The sequence below is a fragment of the Trichomycterus rosablanca genome, chromosome 4 (genome assembly GCF_030014385.1).
Source record: "Trichomycterus rosablanca isolate fTriRos1 chromosome 4, fTriRos1.hap1, whole genome shotgun sequence".
In the NCBI taxonomy this organism is placed as follows: Eukaryota; Metazoa; Chordata; class Actinopteri; order Siluriformes; family Trichomycteridae; genus Trichomycterus; species Trichomycterus rosablanca.
Genome location: NC_085991.1, coordinates 47,483,146 through 47,504,866, shown reverse-complemented (window position 1 = coordinate 47,504,866; position 21,721 = coordinate 47,483,146).

Sequence of the window (21,721 nt, the reverse complement as noted above, 5' to 3'; positions counted from 1 at the left end):
AGTGACACTGACATGGTGGTGGTGTGTTAGTGTGTGTTGTGCTGGTATGAGTGGATCAGACACAGCAGCGCTGATGGAGTTTTTAAATACCGTGTCCACTCACTGTCCACTCTATTAGACACTCCTACCTAGTTGGTCCACCTTGTAGATGTAAAGTCAGAGATGATCGCTCATCTATTGCTGCGGTTTGAGTTGGTCATCTTCTAGACCTTCATCAGCAGTCACAGGACGCTGCCCACGGGGTGCTGTTGGCTGGATATATTTTTGGTTGGTGGACTATTCTCAGTCCAGCAGTGACAGTGAGGTGTTTAAAAACTCCATCAGCGCTGCTGTGTCTGATCCACTCATACCAGCACAACACACACTAACACACCACCACCATGTCAGTGTCACTGCAGTGCTGAGAATGATCCACCACCTAAATAATACCTGCTCTGTGGTGGTCCTGTGGGGGTCCTGACCATTGAAGAACAGGGTGGAAGCAGGCTAAAAAGTATGTAGAGAAACAGATGGACTACAGTCAGTAATTGTAGAACTACAAAGTGCTTCTATATGGTAAGTGGAGCTGATGAAATGGACAGTGAGTGTAGAAACAAGGAGGTGGTTTTAATGTTATGGCTGATCGGTGTATATTAAGAACATTAAAACACGTCTTCAACAAGCTGGTAGTGTAGTGCGAGTGCTGAACAATACCAGGATACGACAGCCTGCACGTATTAGGGACAGAGTCATCCTGTAACAGGGCCTTCCCCATGCTGTTAACACAAAGTTTGAAGCTTATTTATTATATGTCATTAATTTTATACAGGGCGACACAGTGGCTCGGTGGGTAGCACTGTCGCCTCACAGCAAAAAGATCCTGGGTTCGATCCCCAGGCGGGGCGGTCCGGGACCTTTCTGTGTGGAGTTTGCATGTTCACTTTTTCTTTGTCCATAAAGTGTATTTATGTGGAAATAAAGGAGTCATGAATCTTAAATGCTTTTTGGATGCATCGTAAAGAAGACAAAGGAACAGACAGATTTTACTACATACTAAATATTTACACACCACCGGCATTCAGAAAACATTTTGCTAAGCTAAATTGGTTAAAGGCGAAGCAAAACATAATCTGCATTATTAGTATCAGAACCAGGACCGTGAGCTGAGATTTCCTTTGTAATTCTTTACCCGCTCACACCTGAATCCTTCACCTCGTTGTTATGAGCGATTAACAGAGCAAAGCTTGCTGGTGTTAAATATTCGCTGTTGGTTTAATGCGATTCTTTTCTAATTCTTACTTTATTTAATTTCAGCTCCTCAAGGCTGCTGGATATGGTAATAAGCCCCACTTTCTGTTTTTTTCTGCTCCTTGTGTAAATTGCAGCTATCACCTGGAGCCTTTTGAACAAGATTACCCAGATGGCCTAGCATTATTTGCCTGAAGTTTTATTTTCCACTCTTTCCCTCCCTCCCATCTTTCCCCTCTTTGCCGTAGGGCAGCGAGCAGTGGTGTGGCCTCCTGACGGTTCAGGGCGAGACTGCAAGGGCACGGATCTGGTGAAAGCCAAACCTAAAGAGAGAGAGTGTCAGGGATTGAGCCTGGCGTTTAGCTTTATACCTTCTTCGTTTTTTAATACACCCACATACACTTCAGGTCAAAAGTTTACATACACTTGTAAGGTGAGTGTTCTGTATGTAGTAACAATGATTTTTACATCAAGACATCTCAGTAAACAGTGGAGAAATATTTATTGGTACATACAATGTCGATCACTTTATTTCACATCATTTTTTAATGCATTTTTCTGGGGACCTTGATGGTGTTCAGGGAGGGTGTATATATTCATATATAGTCTCTACAAGGTCCTTACACAGCATTGATAGCCCCACCCTTTAGTCCAGTTTTTTCCCACCCAGCAGTTCTGAACACTGATGGTCTGTAACCAGTTACTAAGTAACGCGTTACTCTAATCTGACCACATTTTTCAGTAACGAGTAATCTAACGCGTTACTATTTCCAATCCAGTAATCAGATTAAAGTTACTTATCCAAGTTACTGTGCGTTACTATTTTTGTCATTTTCCTTAGTGAAAATATATTTTTGCTTTCTTCTTGGCAGGGGCGGAGCCAGGGGGTGTTTAGTGGTTGCCATGACCACCATAAAGTAATCTTCGGCCACCCCCCTGGCCCCCCCCACCACCGCTTTGCCGGCAATTTTTTTGCGGAAGCATTTCTGCAGGCAGGAGCAGCGCACCTCAGATGAGTAGTTCTCCACCAAAACAGTGCAGTAATACACTCAACATAAATGTCAACCACCAACACCATTACAGAAGTACAGTAGAACTATTTAGTAGTATTCGTGGCGCGCTACGAGTAAAAGCGCCAGCTGGCTCTGCGCATTCCAGTGTTGCCAGATTGGGCGATTATCCGCCAAATTGGGCGGATTTTGTTGGAAAACAATTTAATAGCAGGTAAATAACACTTCTATTTAAAAGAAAATCTTCCGTTTTAAGAAGCCCCAGCATTGTAGAAGGCTATTAAAAGTAAAGTCAATTTTCAATGCTGATTTAGCGTAATAGTGTTGGTCAGTCTGTATCATATTCTTGAAAGAAAATTTAAATGTGTTTTCCATGCATTCACACTAGCATGTTCTGGGATTCAATTGAGTCTCATCAGTACACACAAGTTGGCAGCCAAATGATAAAGTATTGCAAAGGAATATCTTTGAAATATTCCGCATTATATAACTAATAAAGTAACTTGTAATCTAACTTAGTTACTTTTAAAATCAAGTAATCCATAAAGTAACTAAGTTACTTTTTAAAGGAGTAATCAGTAATCAGTAATCAGATTACTTTTTCCAGGTAACTATGCCATCACTGGTTCTGAACCCAGGAGTTTAGAATCTGGACGTTGGTGTGCTAGAGGAAATTTTACACCATTTGAAGTTGAAATAAAAAAAACATCTAGTTCTCTTAACAAATGTCCATGTGTACACCGATCAGGCATAACATTATGACCACCTTTCTAACTGACTGGTCTGTGGCTACGCAGCCCCATACGCAACAAACTGTGATGCTCTGTGTTTTCTGACACCTTTCTATCAGAACCAACATTAACTTCTTCAATAATTTGAGCTACAGTAGCTTGTCTGTTGGATCGGACCACACGGGCCAGCCTTCATTCCCCACGTTCATCAGTGAGTTTTGGCTGCCCATGACCCTGTCGCCGGTTTACCACTGTTCCTTTCTTAAATCACTTATGATAGACACTGACCACTGGAAGATTGGGATCACCCCACAAGAGCTGCCGTTTTGGAGATGCTCTGACCCAGTCGTCTAGCCATCACAATTTGGCCCTCGTCAAACTCACTCAAATCCTCACGCTCGCCTATTTTTCCTGCTTCTAACATCAACTTTGAGGATAAAATGTTCACTTGCTGCCTAATATATCCCCCCCCACTAACAGGTGCCGTGATGAAGAGATAATCAGTGTTATTCACTTCACCTGTCAGTGCTCATAATGTTATGCCTAATCGGTGTACATTTACTTGGTGGAACGTCCTCTATTGGTAAGTGCTAACAGGCTTTTGTGATGGCACAGTGACTTGGTGGGTAGCACTGTCACCTCACAACAACAAGGTCCTGGGTTTGATTCCCAGATGGAGCGGTCTGGTTACTTTCTGTGTGGAGTTTGCATGTTCTCTATTATAAGAACATGCTTTGCTTTGACAGGGCTATCTACTCTCTGTCAGAAAATCCTGAAGGAAAACGTCCGCACGTCAGTTCATGACCTAAAGCTCAAGTGTAGTTGGGTTCTGCAGCAGGACGATGTTTCAAAGTACACAAGCAGGTCCTTCACTGAATGTTTTAGAAGAAACTAAATAAAGGTTTTGAAGCGGCCGAGTCAAAGTCCTGATTTTAATCTCATTGAGATGCTGTGGTGAGACCCTTAATGTGCAGTTCAAGCTAAAAATCCTCCAATGTAGCCGAATTAAAACAATTCTGTACAGAGGAGTGGAACAAAACTCCTCCACAGGGACGTAAAAAGACTCATTTCAAGTATCATAAAGGTTTGATTGTAGCTGGTACCACCAATGGTGGCAAAACCAGTTATTGGGTTTGAAGGGGGAAGGGGGTGATTGCTTTATCTATAAGAAATATAATGATAATTTACACAGCTAATATCCAGAATAACCGCCGTGTGCAGCCCGGACAGCAGCTAGACGGGCTGGGAGTGACTCAGTAAGGTCCTGGTAGGTTGTCACAGGTATCTGGAGCCCTGCTGACCGCAGTGCATCCCACAGCTGCTGGAGGGGGCGTGGGAGAGGATCCACAGAGTCCCACAGATGCTCAATTGGGTTCAAGTCTGGGGAATTAGGGGGCCAGGGTAGTACTTGGAAGTCTTGGTCATGCTCTTCTAACCAATGTTGGACATTTCTAGTCATGTGACATGTCACATGGTCTTGCTGGAAGATCCCATCTGCCCCAGGGATGACAATTAGCAAGTATGGGTGTACGTGATCTGCAAGGATGGATTTATACCCAGATCGGTTGAGATCGGGCCCAGAGAACGCCACGAAATCATTCCCCAGATCATAACGCGGCCACAGCCGGCGAAAGTAGGAAGTGGTCATAATAATGTGACTCGCCAGTGTGAAAGCTGCATGTTGTGTCATCTAAGTAATCTTCAAATGTTACTTATTATATAGAGCAGAAAGTATGTGGACAGGGTGGCACGGTGGCACGGTGGCTCGGTGGGTAGCGTTGTCGCCTCACAGCAAGAAGGTCCTGGGTTCGATCCCCAGACGGGGCGGTCCGGGTCGTTTCTGTGTGGATTTTGCATGTTCTCCTTGTGTCTGCGTGGGTTTCCTCTGGGAGCTCCGGTTTCCTCCCACAGTCCAAAAACATGCAGTCAGGTTAACAGGAGACACTGAATTGCCCTGTAGGTGAGTGTGTGTATGTATGTGTGTCTGCCCTGCGATGGACTGGCTCCCCATCCAGGGTGTTACTGTGTGTCTTGCGCCCATTGAAAAGCTGGGATAGGCTCAAGCAACCCCTCTAAGACCCTATTTGGATAAGCGGTTAAGAAAGTGAGTGAGTATGTGGACACCTGACCACGAATTGTCCTTCCTGTTTAAAAAACACGGGGATTAATAGGGTCTTGTCCCCAAAACAATAGCATTAATTCTTCTCTAAAGGTTTTCTACAGAAATTTTGAATCGTGTCTGCTGGAATCTGTGCCAATTTAGTCAAAAAGATGGTTTGTGAGATTGTGATGTTGTACGAAAAGTCCTGTTCCAGTTCAGCCAGTTGATGTTCCAGTTCAGCCTAAAGGTTTTCAGATGGCTTATGGTCAGAGCTCTGTGTAGTTGTTTTCTATTGGACAGTCATGCTGGAACAGGACCAGACCTTACCCAAACTGTTGCCACATAGTAACATTTTACCTACCTGTTAGTAATGGATGTGACTAAAACTCAGTAATTATGACTGTTGTCAACGCATGTTTGGTCATACAGCATAATTGTGCTAATTTTGGAGCTTTGTTATTAGTTACCCACATTCAAGCAGCTTCCAAATAACTGTGTTATACATTTTGACAAAGAAATATGTGCTAATCTGCCCAGTAACAGACACCGTGATTGGGAAGAGTGGCCTGAGGGCCATCAGGGAGCAGATTCTCACCTGGGTGAGGTGTAAACAGAGGTGAGAAGTTGAGAAGGGAGTCCAGACAAACAAGGTAATGTTCATTAGCATTTTGTTAGCATTAGCACGTTGAAATGATGTGCGTGTGCAGCCCTGAAGGCTCTGCTACATATAAAAAGAACATGAGTATACAAGCACCTCTGTATATTCATCATATTTCATCAACTGCTTTATCGTGGTCAGGGTCGCGGCGGGTCTGGGTTCCACCAGGAAACTGGGTGCAAGGCAGGAACACCCAGGACAGGGAACCAATCCATCGCAGAACTTTGTGTCTGTATAGATGCCTGGGTGGCCGATACCACCTGCTAAGATTTGAGAAGAAACTAGTGTAGATTAAGCTGGTGGAGATGAAGCTGGTGGAGAGGAAGCTGGTGGAGATGAAGCTGATGTAGAAAAAGCTGATGTAGAGGAAGCTGGTGGAGAGGAAGCTGCTGTAGATGTAGCTGGTGGAGAATAAGCTAATGGAGAGGCAGCTGGTGTAGATGAAGCTGGTGAAGAGGAAGCTGGCATAAAGGAAGCTGGTGGAGAAGAAGCTGACATAAAGGAAGCTGGTGGAGAAGAAGCTGGTGGAGAGGAAGTGGGTGGAAAGGAAGTTGGTGTAGAGTAACTGGTGTAGAAGAAGCTGGCGCAGAAGAAGCTGGTGGAGATGAAGCTAGTGTAGAAGAAGCTGGTGTATAAGAAGCTGGTGGAGAGAACGTTGATGAAAAGAGAAGCTAATAAAAAGGAAGCTGGTGGAGAAGAAGCTAGTGGAGATGAAGCTGGTGGAGAAGAAGCTGATGTAGAAGAAGCTGGTGGAGAGAAAGCTGGTGTAGAAGAAGCTCATAGAGAAGAAGCTAGTGGAGAAGAAGCTAGTGGAGATGAAGCTAGTGGAGAAGACATCTGATGCTAATGAGCATAAATTCATTTTCTTTTTCTTTTCATTGTTATTAAGCACTTTATACTGGTCACACTGGGACAGGCTGGAATACCCTGGACACTGCGCTGATCCATTAAAGGTAACCATGTGGGATAGCATAAAACGACCTGGAAACAGACTGAAAAACGAGCCAAAAAAGACCTGGAATGTTGATTCATATGACCACAATACAAGTTTACACTGTGTGATGGTCCATCCTAGATGCCTCAGAGCCCAGAGAAAAGTTTTAAGTATCATTTGTGCAGTAACTCTGAAATATCTTGAGTTGAAACTGTCTGCAATCAAATAAAAGTCAAAATAAATGTAAGGAACACTGCGCTTTTATTTATTTGCATTTTCTTTACTGTCCCAACTCTTTCTGATTTAGGGTTGTAATTTCAGATTATTCTTTCCTTTCCTCTCAAATGTGAATACAGGTAAAATACAGATGTGCAAACAAAAACAGGCATCAGTTTCACCAGGCTAATATCCTATAACTAATCTAAATTGTTAAATAAAAGAGCCGCTAGCATAATTCTGGATCATATTTACTAATCTCAAGTGTCACTCACGTTTTCAGTCTTGTGCGCGTCGCTGAAATAATCCGGATTGATGTCATGCGCTCATTGTCTCGTGACTGTCAGAGATATTTATGAAATTCTGCTCACTGCATTCCCCAAGGGTGTACCATTGGTCAATGGCATTTGTCTATAATTGGGTTGCATGGTGATGGTTTTGCTTTCAATCATAATAAATAACCTCCTCCGTGCCTCTTTTTTTTTCCTACCCTCCCTCGGAATGTTTCTTTTTTCCCCCCTCATGATTTTTCGTTATTCACTCGACAGGGTGGGAAAAGCAGAGAAAGAAAAAGAGAAAGAGGCTGAGCTGTGGTTCGATGCGAGCCTGAAATGAACCGAGCCTCAGCCGCTGGCCCGGGGCGTGTGAATATCTTAACATAAGTGATGGGCGGCCCGGAGCGTCAACGCAAGCCGAGCGCAGCCCGTGGCGGCACCGCGCTGACAGATCATGTATTTATAGGTGTGTTGAAAGACCTCCATTGTGTCCCACATAGCCGGGGACCATGTCTGTCCTCTGTGTTAGAGGAAAGCCTCCGGGGCGGTGACGTGATGGATGGCCCGTCCCTCCCGCCACCAAGTAAAAGAGTCATCCAAGCACATCCGAAAAACACAGGAGCGGGAGAGTAGGTTTGGCTGGGCGTGGCCGTAGAGACAGATCGGTGACGATTTAAAAGAAAATCACAGTACATGAGTGGAGGAACATGAGGAGTGCAGACGTATCCCATCATCCTCTTTAAGGTGTACAGAAGAGGTGCTCAGGGGGTCAGCTTATTTATAGTTAGCAGGAGCTTAAACTTGGTCACAAAAACTTATCTGGCTGGTGTTTCTGTAGGGTGAGAGCATGTGTGGCATTCACCAAGAGGACGGTACAGGCCTGAATGCTTCACCTTTAATATGAAGGGGTCATGTGACTCAGGGTTTTCATTCGTACCCTTAGAGGGAGGAGCCACAACTCTACAATCAGCACAACGATATTCTGACTGATACCTGGTCAGTGGAGATGGAAGTGGTTTCTTCCAAGATGACAATACCTCTGTGTACAGGGCGATGGTGTTTGATGTACTGTACATCAGTCCAGTACATCATTCCAACTACAATCCAGTACATCAATCCAGTACATCATTCCAGTACAGCCCAGTACATCAATCCAGTACATCATTCCAGTACAATCCAGTACATCAATCCAGTACAGCCCAGTACATCAATCCAGTACAGCCCAGTACATCAATACATTACAGTCCAGTACATCAATACAGTACATCAATCCAGTACAGCCCAGTACATCAATCCAGTACATCAATCCAGTACAGTCCAGTACATCAATCCAGTACAAACCAGTACAGTAGTCCAGTACAGCCCAGTACATCAATCCAGTACAGTCCAGTACATCATTACATTACAGTCCAGTTCATCATCCAGTACAGTCTAGTACATCAATCCAGTCCAGTCCAGTTCATCATTCCAGTACAGTCCAGTACATTAATCCAATATTGTCCAGTACATCGATCCAGTACAGTCCAGTACATCAACCCAGTACAGTCCAGTACATCAGTCCAGTACAGTCCAGTTCATCAATCCAATATTGTCCAGTACATCAATCCAGTACAATCCAGTACAGTAGTCCATTACAGCCCAGTACATCAACCCAGTACAGTCCAGTACATCAGTCCAGCACAGTCCATTATATCAGTCCCATAAAGCCCAATTCGTCAGTCCAGAACAGTCCAGTTCATAAATTCAGTACTGTCCAGTTCATCATTCCAGTACTGTCCAGTACATCAGTCCAGTACTGTCCAGTACATCATTCCAGTACAGTCCAGTACATCAGTCCAGAACAGTCCAGTTCATAAATTCAGTACTGTCCAGTTCATCATTCCAGTACTGTCCAGTACATCAGTCCAGTACTGTCCAGTACATCATTCCAGTACAGTCCAGTTCATCATTCCAGTACAGTCCAGTTCATCATTCCAGTACAGCCCAGTACATCAGTCAAGTACAGTCCAGTACATCAATCCAGTACAGTCCAGTACATCAGTCAAGTACAGCCCAGTACATCATTCCAGTACAGTCCAGTTCATCATTCCAGTACAGTCCAGTACAGTCCAGAGATTTCTAGAATCTTAGCTGAAGCACATTGAAGCTGTTTTGGTTGCTCATGGTTGCCAAACACTTTACCAGGACATACTGCATTACAGGTTTTCTTTTACTGGTTACCAGTCAGTGGTAGCTCAGCGGAGCGGTTAAGGTAGTGAACTAGTTATAAGCAGGTTGCTACACAACTACAAAAACAAATCTAATATCCAATAGCTAAGAAAAGAAATAAAACGTATGAATTGTTGATGTTTCAGGGTTTTTTTCTGCTTTAAACGTAGAAAAATTCACCTCACAAGTTCAAACCCCAGCTGTGCTATTGACCGTCCGGTCACTTGATTGGTTGTGTGTCTGTGGAGGCGTGTCGGTGGGTTCTTTGTCGCTGCTGCAATAATCTAGTCCAGCAGTAACCTTCTGGTCAGTTGAGGCACATTCACAGAGGCACAAGGGCGACTGATCATGGATTGCAGTGCAGGGTGCACGTGGGACCCTGACCTTGTCAGGTGAAAAGAAAAGGGGAAAAGAAAAGGGGTGAGGGTGGTAACAGTGACAAAAGAAAGAGATTGGACATTGCAGAATTGGGTGAAAGAGGGAAAAAAATAACCCAGAAGATAAGAAGTAGAAAGTTTCATTTCTTTTTATCATTCTTTAAAAAAAACCAAATATCTAAAAAATAAATAAGTAAATAAACAAATAAATACAGCGGTACCAGGGCCGCTCAGGTGGCGCAGCAGTAAAGTACGCTAGCTCACCAGAGTTGGGGTTTCAAATACATCGTATCAAACCTCAGCTCTGCCTCTCCGACTGGGCTGGGTGGCTGTATGAACAACGATTGGCTGTTGTTCAGGGTTAGAGGGTAAGAAAGTCGGATTATAGGTCCTCATAACTGGTGCAACTGATGGCGCCTGCACAGGGCTGAGAAATAATGCTGATGGGGGTGTGGCCCTCCATGTACAGTGCCTGTGAAGTGTATGAACTCGACTCGTGCAGGTGAAAAATGCAGTCTGTACTGACTGTGCGTACTGGAGGGGGCGTATGTCAGTTGAGAGGCGTCCTCAGTCAGCGGTGATGGACCTGTTTCACTGTTTCTAGTAGAAGTGATATTTCTACATAGCAAATAATTCACTTGAAAGTGTAGTAGAGTAATGAAAACAAAACAAACCCAACATTCTGAGTAATCGTAGCATTGATTGAAAGGGGCTTGTTCAAAATAATAGCAGTGAGGAGTTCAGATGGTGAAGTCATTCATTCTGCAGAAGAACGGGTGTCAATTTTGGCCCTTATGGTAGGACGGGGGCAAATGTTGCACATGTTGGTCATAGCACATTTCCTTCTGAAATACTGGGTAAAATGGGTTGTTCCAGACATTGTTCTGATGAACAGCGTACTTTGATTAAAACGTTAATTGTAGAGGAAAAAAACATACAGAGAAGTGCAGCAAATGATAGGCTGCTCAGCTAAAATGATCTCAAATGCCTTAAAGTGACAACCAACACCTGAAAGATGCAGAAGGAAGCGTGGAACTACTGTTCAAATGGATCGAAGATTAGCCAAAATAGCAAATACTCAGCCAGTGATCACCTCCAGAAAGATCAAGGAACATCTGAAGTTAGCAGTGAGTACAGAAGATGATTAAGTGAAGACGATTTACCAGCAAGAACTCCTGCAAAGTCCTGTTGTTAAGAAAAAGACGTTTCCTGAATGGGGTAAAATTTGCCAAGGAACACATTGACTGGTCCAAAGAGAAATGGCTCAACATTTTGTGGACTGGTGAAAGCAAAATTGTTCTTTTTGAGTCTAGTGGCCGTAGACAGAATGTCAGACGACCATCGAGCACTGAATTCAAGCCAAAGTTCACTGTGAAGACAGTAAAGCATGATGGTACAAAATGATGATATGGGATGTTTTTCATACCATGGTGTTACGTCTATTTATCACATACGAGGGATCATGGATCAGATTAAATACATCAGAATACTTGAGGAGATCATGTTGCCCTATGTCGAAAAATAAATGTCCTTTCAACATGACAATGACCAAAAACATCTTGGTTACAGACAAACAAGATTGAGGTAATAGAGTGACCAGCCCAATCCCCTGACTTCAATCCCATAGAGAACTTGTGGGCTGATAGCTGAATCGCATTTTTTTTAGGCAAAACCTAAAACTGCAGAAGAACTGTGGAATGTCGTCTAATCATCCTGAACTGGAATACCTGTGCAGAGGTGCCAGAAGTTGGTCGACTCCATGCAACACAGATCTCAGAAACAATTGTTACGCCACTGAATATTAGTTCAGTAATTTAAAGTAAAGTGAAACCTCAAACATTTTTTCTTGTTATAGATACATTTTTTAAGTTTTTAAAGAAAAATGCTGCACTGCTATTTTTTTGAACAGCCTAATATTCATTTTTCTTAATTTTCTGTAAAGGATTAACACAAACTGGCTAAATGTTGTTAATGTTCTGATTCAGAATTGAAGGTGTAGTATTTTCAGTGCATTTGCATTTATGGAAATAAAAGTTATCATAATGATTTTGTGCTTTATTTGCTTTTTTAAAATCACTGCTATTTTTTTGAACACTACTGTATATATATATATAAAAATAAAATACAGTGGTACCTTGAAACTCGCCGTTAGATGGTTCTGGGAGTGGCTTCGAGTTTTAAAGACGTTGAGTTTCAAGGTATTTTTTCCCATAAGGATGTTTGGGAAACTTCTGAGGAACTGCTTATATTTTAGGCTAAGAGTTAGATCTTGAGTTTAGGGTTTAGGGTTTACAGATCCCAGAATGTGGCATTTATTAATATGGAAGACTTGGTTTGGGGGGATTAATACTTTTTCTAAAACCCGGTTTGTATCACTGTGCCTGTTTATGACCTGCAGGAAAAGTCGCTAAACAGGTTCATGGATCCTTTTTTTGAGTTTAAATCCGAGCACGAGAGCAGATAAGTACCAGAGAAGGTGTGTGGAGTCGAGAGTGCTCATAAGTGCATGCAAATGTGTGTATGGGTGTGTTTTGGTGTTCTTGCAAGACTTTGCCGGGGGCTACGGGTGCAGACGCCTGGCTGGCATGCTTTTATCCCGTAAACACATATCCCAGCGAATAAGTAACTCTTCTGGAGCCGGCGTTAGGCTGATTTTATTATTACGACGACGCTAGTTCTGCCTGGCATCCACCAGACCTCCCGATCTGTAATAAATAACAAGTTTAATATTCCACGTAACATTCCAGCTCCGTGGCCCCCGAGCGCCCGCGGCCTCCTCGATGTGCCGGTTCTACTGTCTCCACAATCTCATGTTCCTCTCTAACCTCAAGAGTGGAATATAAATGATTCTGTGAGAAGAAAACATGCATGCCAGGGAGCCCGCAGCCGACGTGATCTAGCTGAAAAACTGCTCGGCGGGATGGTGACGTGACCCGGGGCAACAACCATAAATAAACAATTAAAAAAAAAAGCCCCGGCGCAGTCGGTTGTTTCTGCCCCGTCCTGCTTTTGGAAGACTGCCATGGTTGTTAGAGCTACGGGTCACCTTGGGGTGGATTTGCTCTGGGTGCTTTTGTGCTGCAACTCCATGGCGGAGGGCTCGTTCTGGTCTGGGTTTCTGAACCTTAAATCTGATTGGCTCTTCACACGTTGTTTGGGCCCCCAGTGCAGTACAGAAAGAAACTTATGTGGAAGTGAATGTTCCACCATGTCATAGTGACAGTTTTGATACCATGGTTGCATATTTAAACAGTGCATACTAAATTGTAGGCTGTGCGGAGTGCTCGGTCGGCACGCAACCTCGGACGTACTACTTCCGCCATCCTACCAAGGTCACGTGATGCCTGACATCACATTGCCACAGTTAAAGCCACACTCACCAAATTTAATTATATATTGTTTTTATTTTATTCAGGGTGGTACACAATCATACCGATTTCCCCCCATTTTTCTCCCTAGTTGCATCCAATTACCCTGATTAAGTTACGCTTCACCGCCGCTTAGGTGGCGCAGCGGTAAAGTACGCTAGCTCACCAGAGTTGGGGTTTCGAATACATTGTATCGAATCTCAGCTCTGCCTTTCCGACTGGGCTGGGTGGCTGCATGAACAACGATTGGCTGTTGTTCAGGGTTAGAGGGTAAAAAGTCAGATCATAACTGGTGCGACTGCGGCCCCTGCTGGCTGACTGATGGCGCCTGCACAGGGCTGAGGAATAATGCTGATGGGGGTGGGGCCCTCCATACACGGTGCCTGTCAAGTGTATGAACTCGACTCGTGCAGGTGAAAAATGCAGTCTGTACTGACTGTGCGTACCGGAGGGGGCGTATGTCAGTTGAGAGGCGTCCTCAGTCAGCGGTGAAGGGTCGAGTCAGTATAGAGGACGCAATCAGGGTAATTGGACACGACTAGACTGGGGGATAAAAATTGGGGGGAAAATAGAGGGGAAAAAATATGAATATATAATTAAAAAAAAGTTACGCTTCACCTCTATCGATACAACCCTCCACTGTTGACTGAGGAGCTTCGCACCTGACACATGCCCCCCCTACATGTGCGCAGTACCGACTGCCTCTTTTCACCTGCACGAGGCGAGTTCATAGGCGGATCAGCCTTGTGCACGGAGAGCCACACCCTGATCAGCATTATTTCCCAACTCTGTGCAGTCGCCATCAATCAGCCGTTGTCGTTGGACCAGCTGGACCTCCGGGAGCTCCGGTTTCCTCCCACAGTCCAAAAACATGCAGTCAGGTTAATTGGAGACACTGAATTGCCCTATAGGTGAATGGGTGTGTATATGTGTGTGTCTGCCCTGCGATGGACTGGCGTCCCGTCCAGGGTGTTACTGTGTGCCTTGCGCCCATTGAAAGGCTGGGATAGGCTCCAGCACCCCCACGACCCTAATTGGATAAGCGGTTAAGAAAGTGAGTGAGAGGCCGCTCAGGTGGCGCAGCGGTGAAAACACACGCTGGAACCAGAGCTGGGATCTCGAATACATCGTATCGAATCTCGGCTCTGCCTGCAGGCTGGGCTGAGCGGCCACATGAACAACGATTGGCCTGTTGTTCAGATATGGGCGGGACTAAGCCGGATGGGGTCTCTCTCTCATGACTGGTGCAGTTACGACCTCTGCTGGCTGATTGATGGCGCCTGCACAGAGATGAGAAAAGAGTGCTCTCAGGGTGTGTCTCTCCGTACACAACGCTGAGCTGCACTGCACTCGTCAAAGTGTAGGTGATAAGATGCATACGGCTGCTGAGATCAGAGCAGAGATCGGCATTGGTGGAGAGGAAGCATGACGCAATCGGGCAATTGGACGCGCTAAAAAGGGAGAAAAAATATATATAAAAAAAAAAAAAGAAAGTGAGTGAGAGTGTCATAAAAAAACAGCATTAGTGATTGACTGCTACACTTGTATCTTACTTGCTCTGGTAACCAAGTAAACTGCTGTTGATCCCACGTAAGAACGTGTTCAATTTAGATAAATTAGACCCTGAAACTCAGACGTCTCATCCTCCCTCAGGAAACCCAAGAGATAGAAACAAAGCTGTTACTTGAGCATGATAGATTCTGACTTTGCTCTCATTTAGAGGTAAAACAGCACGACTTTAATGCATCAGCCGGGATTTTACAACCCTGTCCAGCTCTAGATTGGTCATCAGGGTGATTAAAGCATGAGATGTGATCTGTTAATCTACTTTACAGAATTAAAAATGAGTTATTGTCTTTACATGGTTTAATAGTTCGACTAATCACTGTCTGACCTGAAGTGCTAGAAGGTGTTTGATCTGGTGATGCATTCATCAAGCAAATGAGCAAGACGTCCTTGCTTCCTTACACGCTCAAATAATGAACGATGAGGTTAAATGTTTACATACGCTCGTGTGGGACGCAGTGGCGTAACTAGGAGCTCATGGGCCCCAGTGCAAAAAAATAATTCAGCCCCCCTCATTATCGCCGCACTTTACCGCTAGCATTAGCCACTTGCTACTGTACAGGGTCGGCTCACCTAACCTCACTTTAACTGTTTAGTCAGGACTTCATTGAACATTACAACACTTTAGACTGCCTAGCTCCAGCACCCGAACTACCTACTGGGTTCAATGCTGGGTCCATACGGCGAGTCTCATATACAAAACTAACTGAAGAACGTCCGAACGCACATGTATAAACCGGTGCTGCATTCTGATTGGCTGAGCTGAATGTCACTCACATTTCGCAGCTACAATATTGTAATATAACAATAACGACCTGGCGAGTGCAGCCAATGTGGGGGCAGTGCGGTTGGGGGTTGAGTTCATGTCATGGTGGGTCCACCCCCAGCCATGGGCCCCAGTGCACCTGCCCCCCCCTGGTAGTTACACCCCTGGTGGGACATGCATGCCATGGCAGCGTTGTTTTGGGGTTACAATCAGTATTGACGTCATACAGATTGCTTACAGGTATGTGTTATCAAGATATATTCATTCTAGGCTTCCAACTTTGTGGTAAACATTTGTCCTGTTCCACCATGACTGTGTAACCTTGCTTAAAACAAGGCCTATAAACATGATTTATTTATTTATTAGGATTTTAACGTCATGTTTTACACACTGGTTACATTCATGACAGGACAGGTAGTTACTGGACTGGTTACACAAGATTCATTAGTTCAAGTTTAATGTCAAACACAGTCATGGACAATTTTGTATCTCCAATTCACCTCACTGTGGGAGGAAACCGGAGTTCCCGGAGGAAGCCCACACAGACACTGAGAGAACATGCAAACTCCATACAGAAAGGACCCAGACAGCTCCACCTGGGAATCGAACCCAGGACCTTCTTGCTGTGAAGCGACAGTGCTATCCACCGAGCCATCATGTCGCCCAGCCTATAAACATGACGAGACCCATGACAAGTTTGGTGGTGACTTCAAACCCCCCAAAAAACACTTGTAGGATGAATTGGAACCTTATTTTGTTGTCCAAGGTCAGTACCCGACCTCACAAATACTCTGTTGAATGATTGGGCATAAATTCCCACAGACACACTTTAAAACCTTGCAGAAAGCCTTCCTAGAGAAATGAAGAAAGGTTGGTTGTGTAATGGGGCTTACCAGCAAGCTGATTCTGGACTCAGGAGCAGAACAGAATTACACACACACACACACACACACACATTCATTCATTCATTCATTGTCTTATTGTCTTATCTGCTTATCTAATCAGTGTCGCGGGGGGGGGGGGGGGGGGTGGTGGATTCGGGTGCTGGAGCCTATCCAAGCTCCTCAACGGGCGCAAGGCACACAGCAACACCCTGGACAGGACGCCAGTCCATTGCAAGGCAGACAAACACACACACACACACACACACACACACACACATATTTCACCCATAGGTCGAATTAACCTGACTGCATGTTTTTGGACTGTGGGAGGAAACCGGAGCTCCCGGAGGAAACCCACGCAGACACGGGGAGAACATGCAAACTCCACGCAGAAAGAACCCGGACCACTTCACCTGGGGATCAAACCCAGGACCTTCTTGCTGTGAGGCGAGTCACCGTGCCGCCTCACACACACACAAAGGTAAATTATATGTATTCATGGGGGATCTTCAAAAAGTTTTATATTTTGGTTGGGAGCGGTGAGGGTGGGAGGAAAAGTAATCAGTCGAGACTGAGAGACGCTTATAGTCCGGATTTAGCTCCATCTGATTTCCACCGTTTTGGACGCTCAAAGAAGCTTTAAGGGGAAGAAGATTTTCATGTGGTGATGATGTGAAAGCTGCGCTGCATCAGTGGCTACGAGCTCAACCAAAAACATTTTGCTAATGGTATTAAAAAGTTGATACGATGCTGGAAAAATGCATTGAAAGGTGATTATGTAGAAAAGTGACGTAGTTTGTTTTTGAAATTCTTAATAAATAGAGTTTTAAAAGTGAGGAAACTTTTTGAAGAACCCTCGTAGTTCTAATGCAGGTCCTAGTGTTTCTATTTTCTTGACTGTAACTGCCAGTCATCTGGTTTACGCTTGCAAAAACATAATAATGATTTAATTCCTAATGGTATTTCTTCTTCGCACTTTTGAGAAATCATTTCACTTTTAACTGTTACGTTATCTGGTCTTTTCTTATTTATGAGTGTTTCAAGCCGCTTCTGGACATGGTTAACATAGGGCTTCTTTTTTGCTCAGTAAAGTATTAAGTGGCATTTGTGCAGTAACTCTGTATTGTAGAGCTTGATAAAGGTTTGATAAACTAATCCCTTACCCATGTGGTTATATCAGCTATTGTTGAGTGGTGGTTCTTGATGCAGTGCCGTCTTAAGCGTTCAGCTTAAGCTTGTGTCCTTGGCCTTAACACAAAGAAATTCCTCCCAATCCCTTGAATGGTTTAATGATATTATGCGCTGTAGCGGGAGAAATATGCAAATCCCTTCCAATCTTTCTTTGAGGTTCATTGTTTTTAAACATTTCAATTATTTTCTCACACATTTGTTGATAAACTGGATCCTCTGATCATCTTTACTCATCAAAGACTCTCAGCCTTTCCTGGATGCTGCTTTTGTACCAAACCATGATTACAATCACCTGTTTGGAATCACATAATTATTTAGTTTTTTCACCTCATTTCCAGCCCTAAATTGCCCCCATCCCAACTTTTTTTGGAATGTGTTGCAGGCCTGAAATGCAGGAATGGATGTTTATTAATAAATGAAATGAAGTTGAGCAGATAAAACATGAAATATCTCAGGTTTAAACTGTCTGCAAGTAAATGTAACGAACACTGTGCTTTTATTTTATTTGCATTTTCCATACTGTCCCAACTTTTTCTGATCTGGGGTTGTATATACAGAGCTTAATGCCAAGCCTGCACACCAGAAAAAGTTGTTCTTCAGCCTTTTCTGGTGTGCAGGCTTGGCGTTAAGCTCTATTTTAACGTGCCCTTCCCCAGAACGTTTGTTCCTCGGAGCAGCTCGACGTTTTTGACGTTCACCTCGGGCTCAGCCTGTGGAGTCTCAGCGCTGTGCTAAATTTCCACTCCATTATTAGAACTTTTATTTCTGGAGCTGCTCTATCAAGCGGCGGGTTGTTCGTCTCCGCTAAATAATCCAAGGGTGACATGGTGGCACAGCAGGGAGTGTCGGTGGCACACAGCTCTCTGGTCCCGGGAACCTTGGTTTGATCCACTTCTCTCACCTCTCAAAGCAGAGTGGCAGGTCAACTGGCTGTTCTATATGACCCCACATGTGGGGTAAATTCATAAATAAATGCATTGATGAATGAATGAATGAATGAATGAATAGGAGCATGAACATATACTAAGGTAGGTACATTCTCAGAGCTAGCTGTACTCATAGTTAAAATGGAATAAATAAATGAATGAATGAAGAAATGAATGAATAGGGACATGAACAAATACTAAGGTAGGTACATTCTCAGAGCTAGCTGTACTTGTGGTTATGAATGAATGAATGGGGCCGTTAACTTATCTCGGGGTAAGTAGATTCTTAGAGCTAGCTGCACTCATGGTTACAGAAGAGATAATGAATGAATGAATGAATGAATGAATGAATGCATGAATGAATAAATGAATGAATGAATGGGGGCATGAACATATACTAAAGTTGGTAGATTCTCAGAGCTAGCTATACTTGTAGTTAAAGTGGAATAAATAAATGAATGAATGAATAAATGAATGAATAAATAAATGAATAAATGAATGAATGAATAAATGAATGAATAAATGAATAAATGAATAAATGAATGAATAAATGAATGAATAAATGAATAAATGAATAAATGAATAGGGGCATGAACATATACTAAGGTAGGTAGATTCTCAGAGCTAGCTATACTCGTAGTTAAAGTGGATGCTCCGCTGCTGTCACATCATCATCACATGAAAATCTTCTTCCTCTTAAAGCTTCTTTGAGCGTCCAAAAAGGTGGAAATCAGATGGAGCTAAATCCGGACCATAAGCGTCTCTCAGTCTCTCAGACACGATCGATTACTCCTCCTCCCACCCTCACCGCTTATAACCAAAATATAAGTGCAGAAACTTTGAAGATACCTCGTGTGCAGTCTTACCCACATGTAAAGAGACAGGAAGAACAGAATCAAACATTAAGCCTATTTCTCACATTTTTATTTTAAACTTTGAGCTGCTGTTTTCTTATATTATGGATGAGGCTCCTTCTGCATTAAACGAGGTTGGTGTACAAAATCCCGTCAGTGCTGTCGCTCTCCGTTTCCTCTCCTTTTACTGTTTGTAAGCAATTTTTGCAAAAGCTTTCCCCAGATGTCGTCGTGTTAGCTTGACGAAGAGCTTTTAGAAGGAACTTGAGTTAAAAAGACGCTAGAAAAATATGTACAAATAAAGCAGTTTATATAAACATCACATCCGATCATAAGTTAAAGACGAATGAGTTTCCTTCTGTGGCTTTAACATTGGGATTTACCTAAACCGTATGGCCAAAAGTATTTGGACACCTGACCATTAATAAAAAACTAAACAAATGGTATTAAAATCGTGACCTCTGTGTGATCTTTTCAGCTATTACAACAGCCACTCTTCTGAGACGGCTTCTCACAAGACTTTAAAATATGTCTATGGGAATTTGTGCCAGGGTCTCAGTGTGTCTGAACACCCCGGACAGGTCACCAGTCTATCACAGGGCACACACTAAGGACAATTTCTAGTAGCTCCAATTGGCCTGGCTGCATGTTTTTGTTCTGTGAAGAGAAAAAACAGGGAGAACATGCAAACTCCACAAAGGAATCAAACCCAGGTCTGTCTTATCATGCGGCTGAGGTCAGGGCACTGTGCAGATCACTGGGGTGTCTTTATAGATCTTGCTTTGTGCACAGGGGCATATACATGCTGGGGCAAGCTGTAGCCTAGTGGTTAAGGTACTGGTCTAGTAATCAGAAGGTCGCTAGTTCAAGCCCCACCACTGCTGCTGTTGGGCCCTTGAGCAAGGCCCTTAACCCTCAATTGCTCAGACTGTATACTGTAACTGTAATGTAAGTCGCTTTGGATAAAAGCTTCAGCTAAATTTAAAAAAATGTAAACATGCTGGAACAGGAAAGGGCCTTCCCTAAACTGTTGCTGCAAAGTTGAAAGCATGTAATTTCTGTTATACTTGTTAGCACTGTTGTGGCTGAAACACATGATCTAAAAAATTAGAAGGGGTGTCCCAATACTTTTGTCCATATAGTGTATAAGTCTTATAATCTTCATATTGAATATACAGAGTAAATACAAACGGATAAATTATCATCAATGTAAAATAATAATGAGCAGATTTTCAATCTCAACACTTAATAAAAACAGTTATCGATACGTTTACGTTTTTTAAATTTGAAATAACATTATAGACTTATATATGCTGTAAATCATTTAAAAACTGGACGGGCTTCATTTAATCTTTACACTTTGTTAACATTCTGACATTCTGCTAGAAATTAAAGCTGCAGTGCGTAACAGCAAGAAGGTCCTGGGTTCGATTCCCAGGTGAAGTGCTAAGGGTCCTTTCTGTGTGGAGTTTGCATGTTCTCCCCGTGTCTGTGTGGGTTTCCTCCGGGAGCTCCGGTTTCCTCCCACAGTCCAAAGACGTGTAAGTGAGGTGAACTGGAGATACAAAATTGTCAATGTTTCTTCCTTTTTCTCCAATTACCAGATTGCGTCATGGTTCCTCTCCACTAATGCCGACCCCAGCTCTGATTGAGGAGAACGAAACTAACCCAGCAGCTGTATGCATTTCGTCACCTACACTTGACGAGTGCATATGCGGATCAGCACTGTGTACGGAGAGACACACCCTGATCAGCGCAGGTTTCCTCGTCTCTGTGCAGGCGCCATCAATCGGCCAGGAGAGGTCGTCGCTGCATCAGTTATGAGAGAGTCCCTATCCGGCTTAATCCCACCCCTATATGAACAACAGGCCGACCGTTGTTCATGTGGCTGTTCAGCCCAGCAGAGCTGAGATTCGATACGATGTATTCTAGCGTGTGTTTTACCGCCGCGCCACCTGAGCAGCTGTCTGTGACTGTGTTTGACATGAAAAACTTGAACTGATGAATCATGGGTAAGCAGTAACTACCTGTCCTGTTATGAATGGAACCAAAGTGTGTAAAACATGATGTTACAATCCACTATGATAAACTATATAAGATAAGTGGACACTTAACCATGAGCTTGTTCAAAACCAATCCAAAACCAGGGATATAAGTATAGTGTTGGCTCCCACTTTGTAGAAGTGTGACTGCAGGAATTTGTTCCCACAAGGTACAGTAGGAGCATCTGTGAGGTCAGGACAAAAGGTTTGACCCACAACTGATTTATTCAAGCCACCAAAGTTCCATCACACCAAACTCATTATGAACCTTGCTTTGTGCACAGGGGCACAGTCGCACTGGAGAAGGAAAAGGCCTTCCCTAAACTGTTTCTCAAAGTTAAATGCATAAAATACAATTTCTGTCAATTATTTTTATACACCTACCAG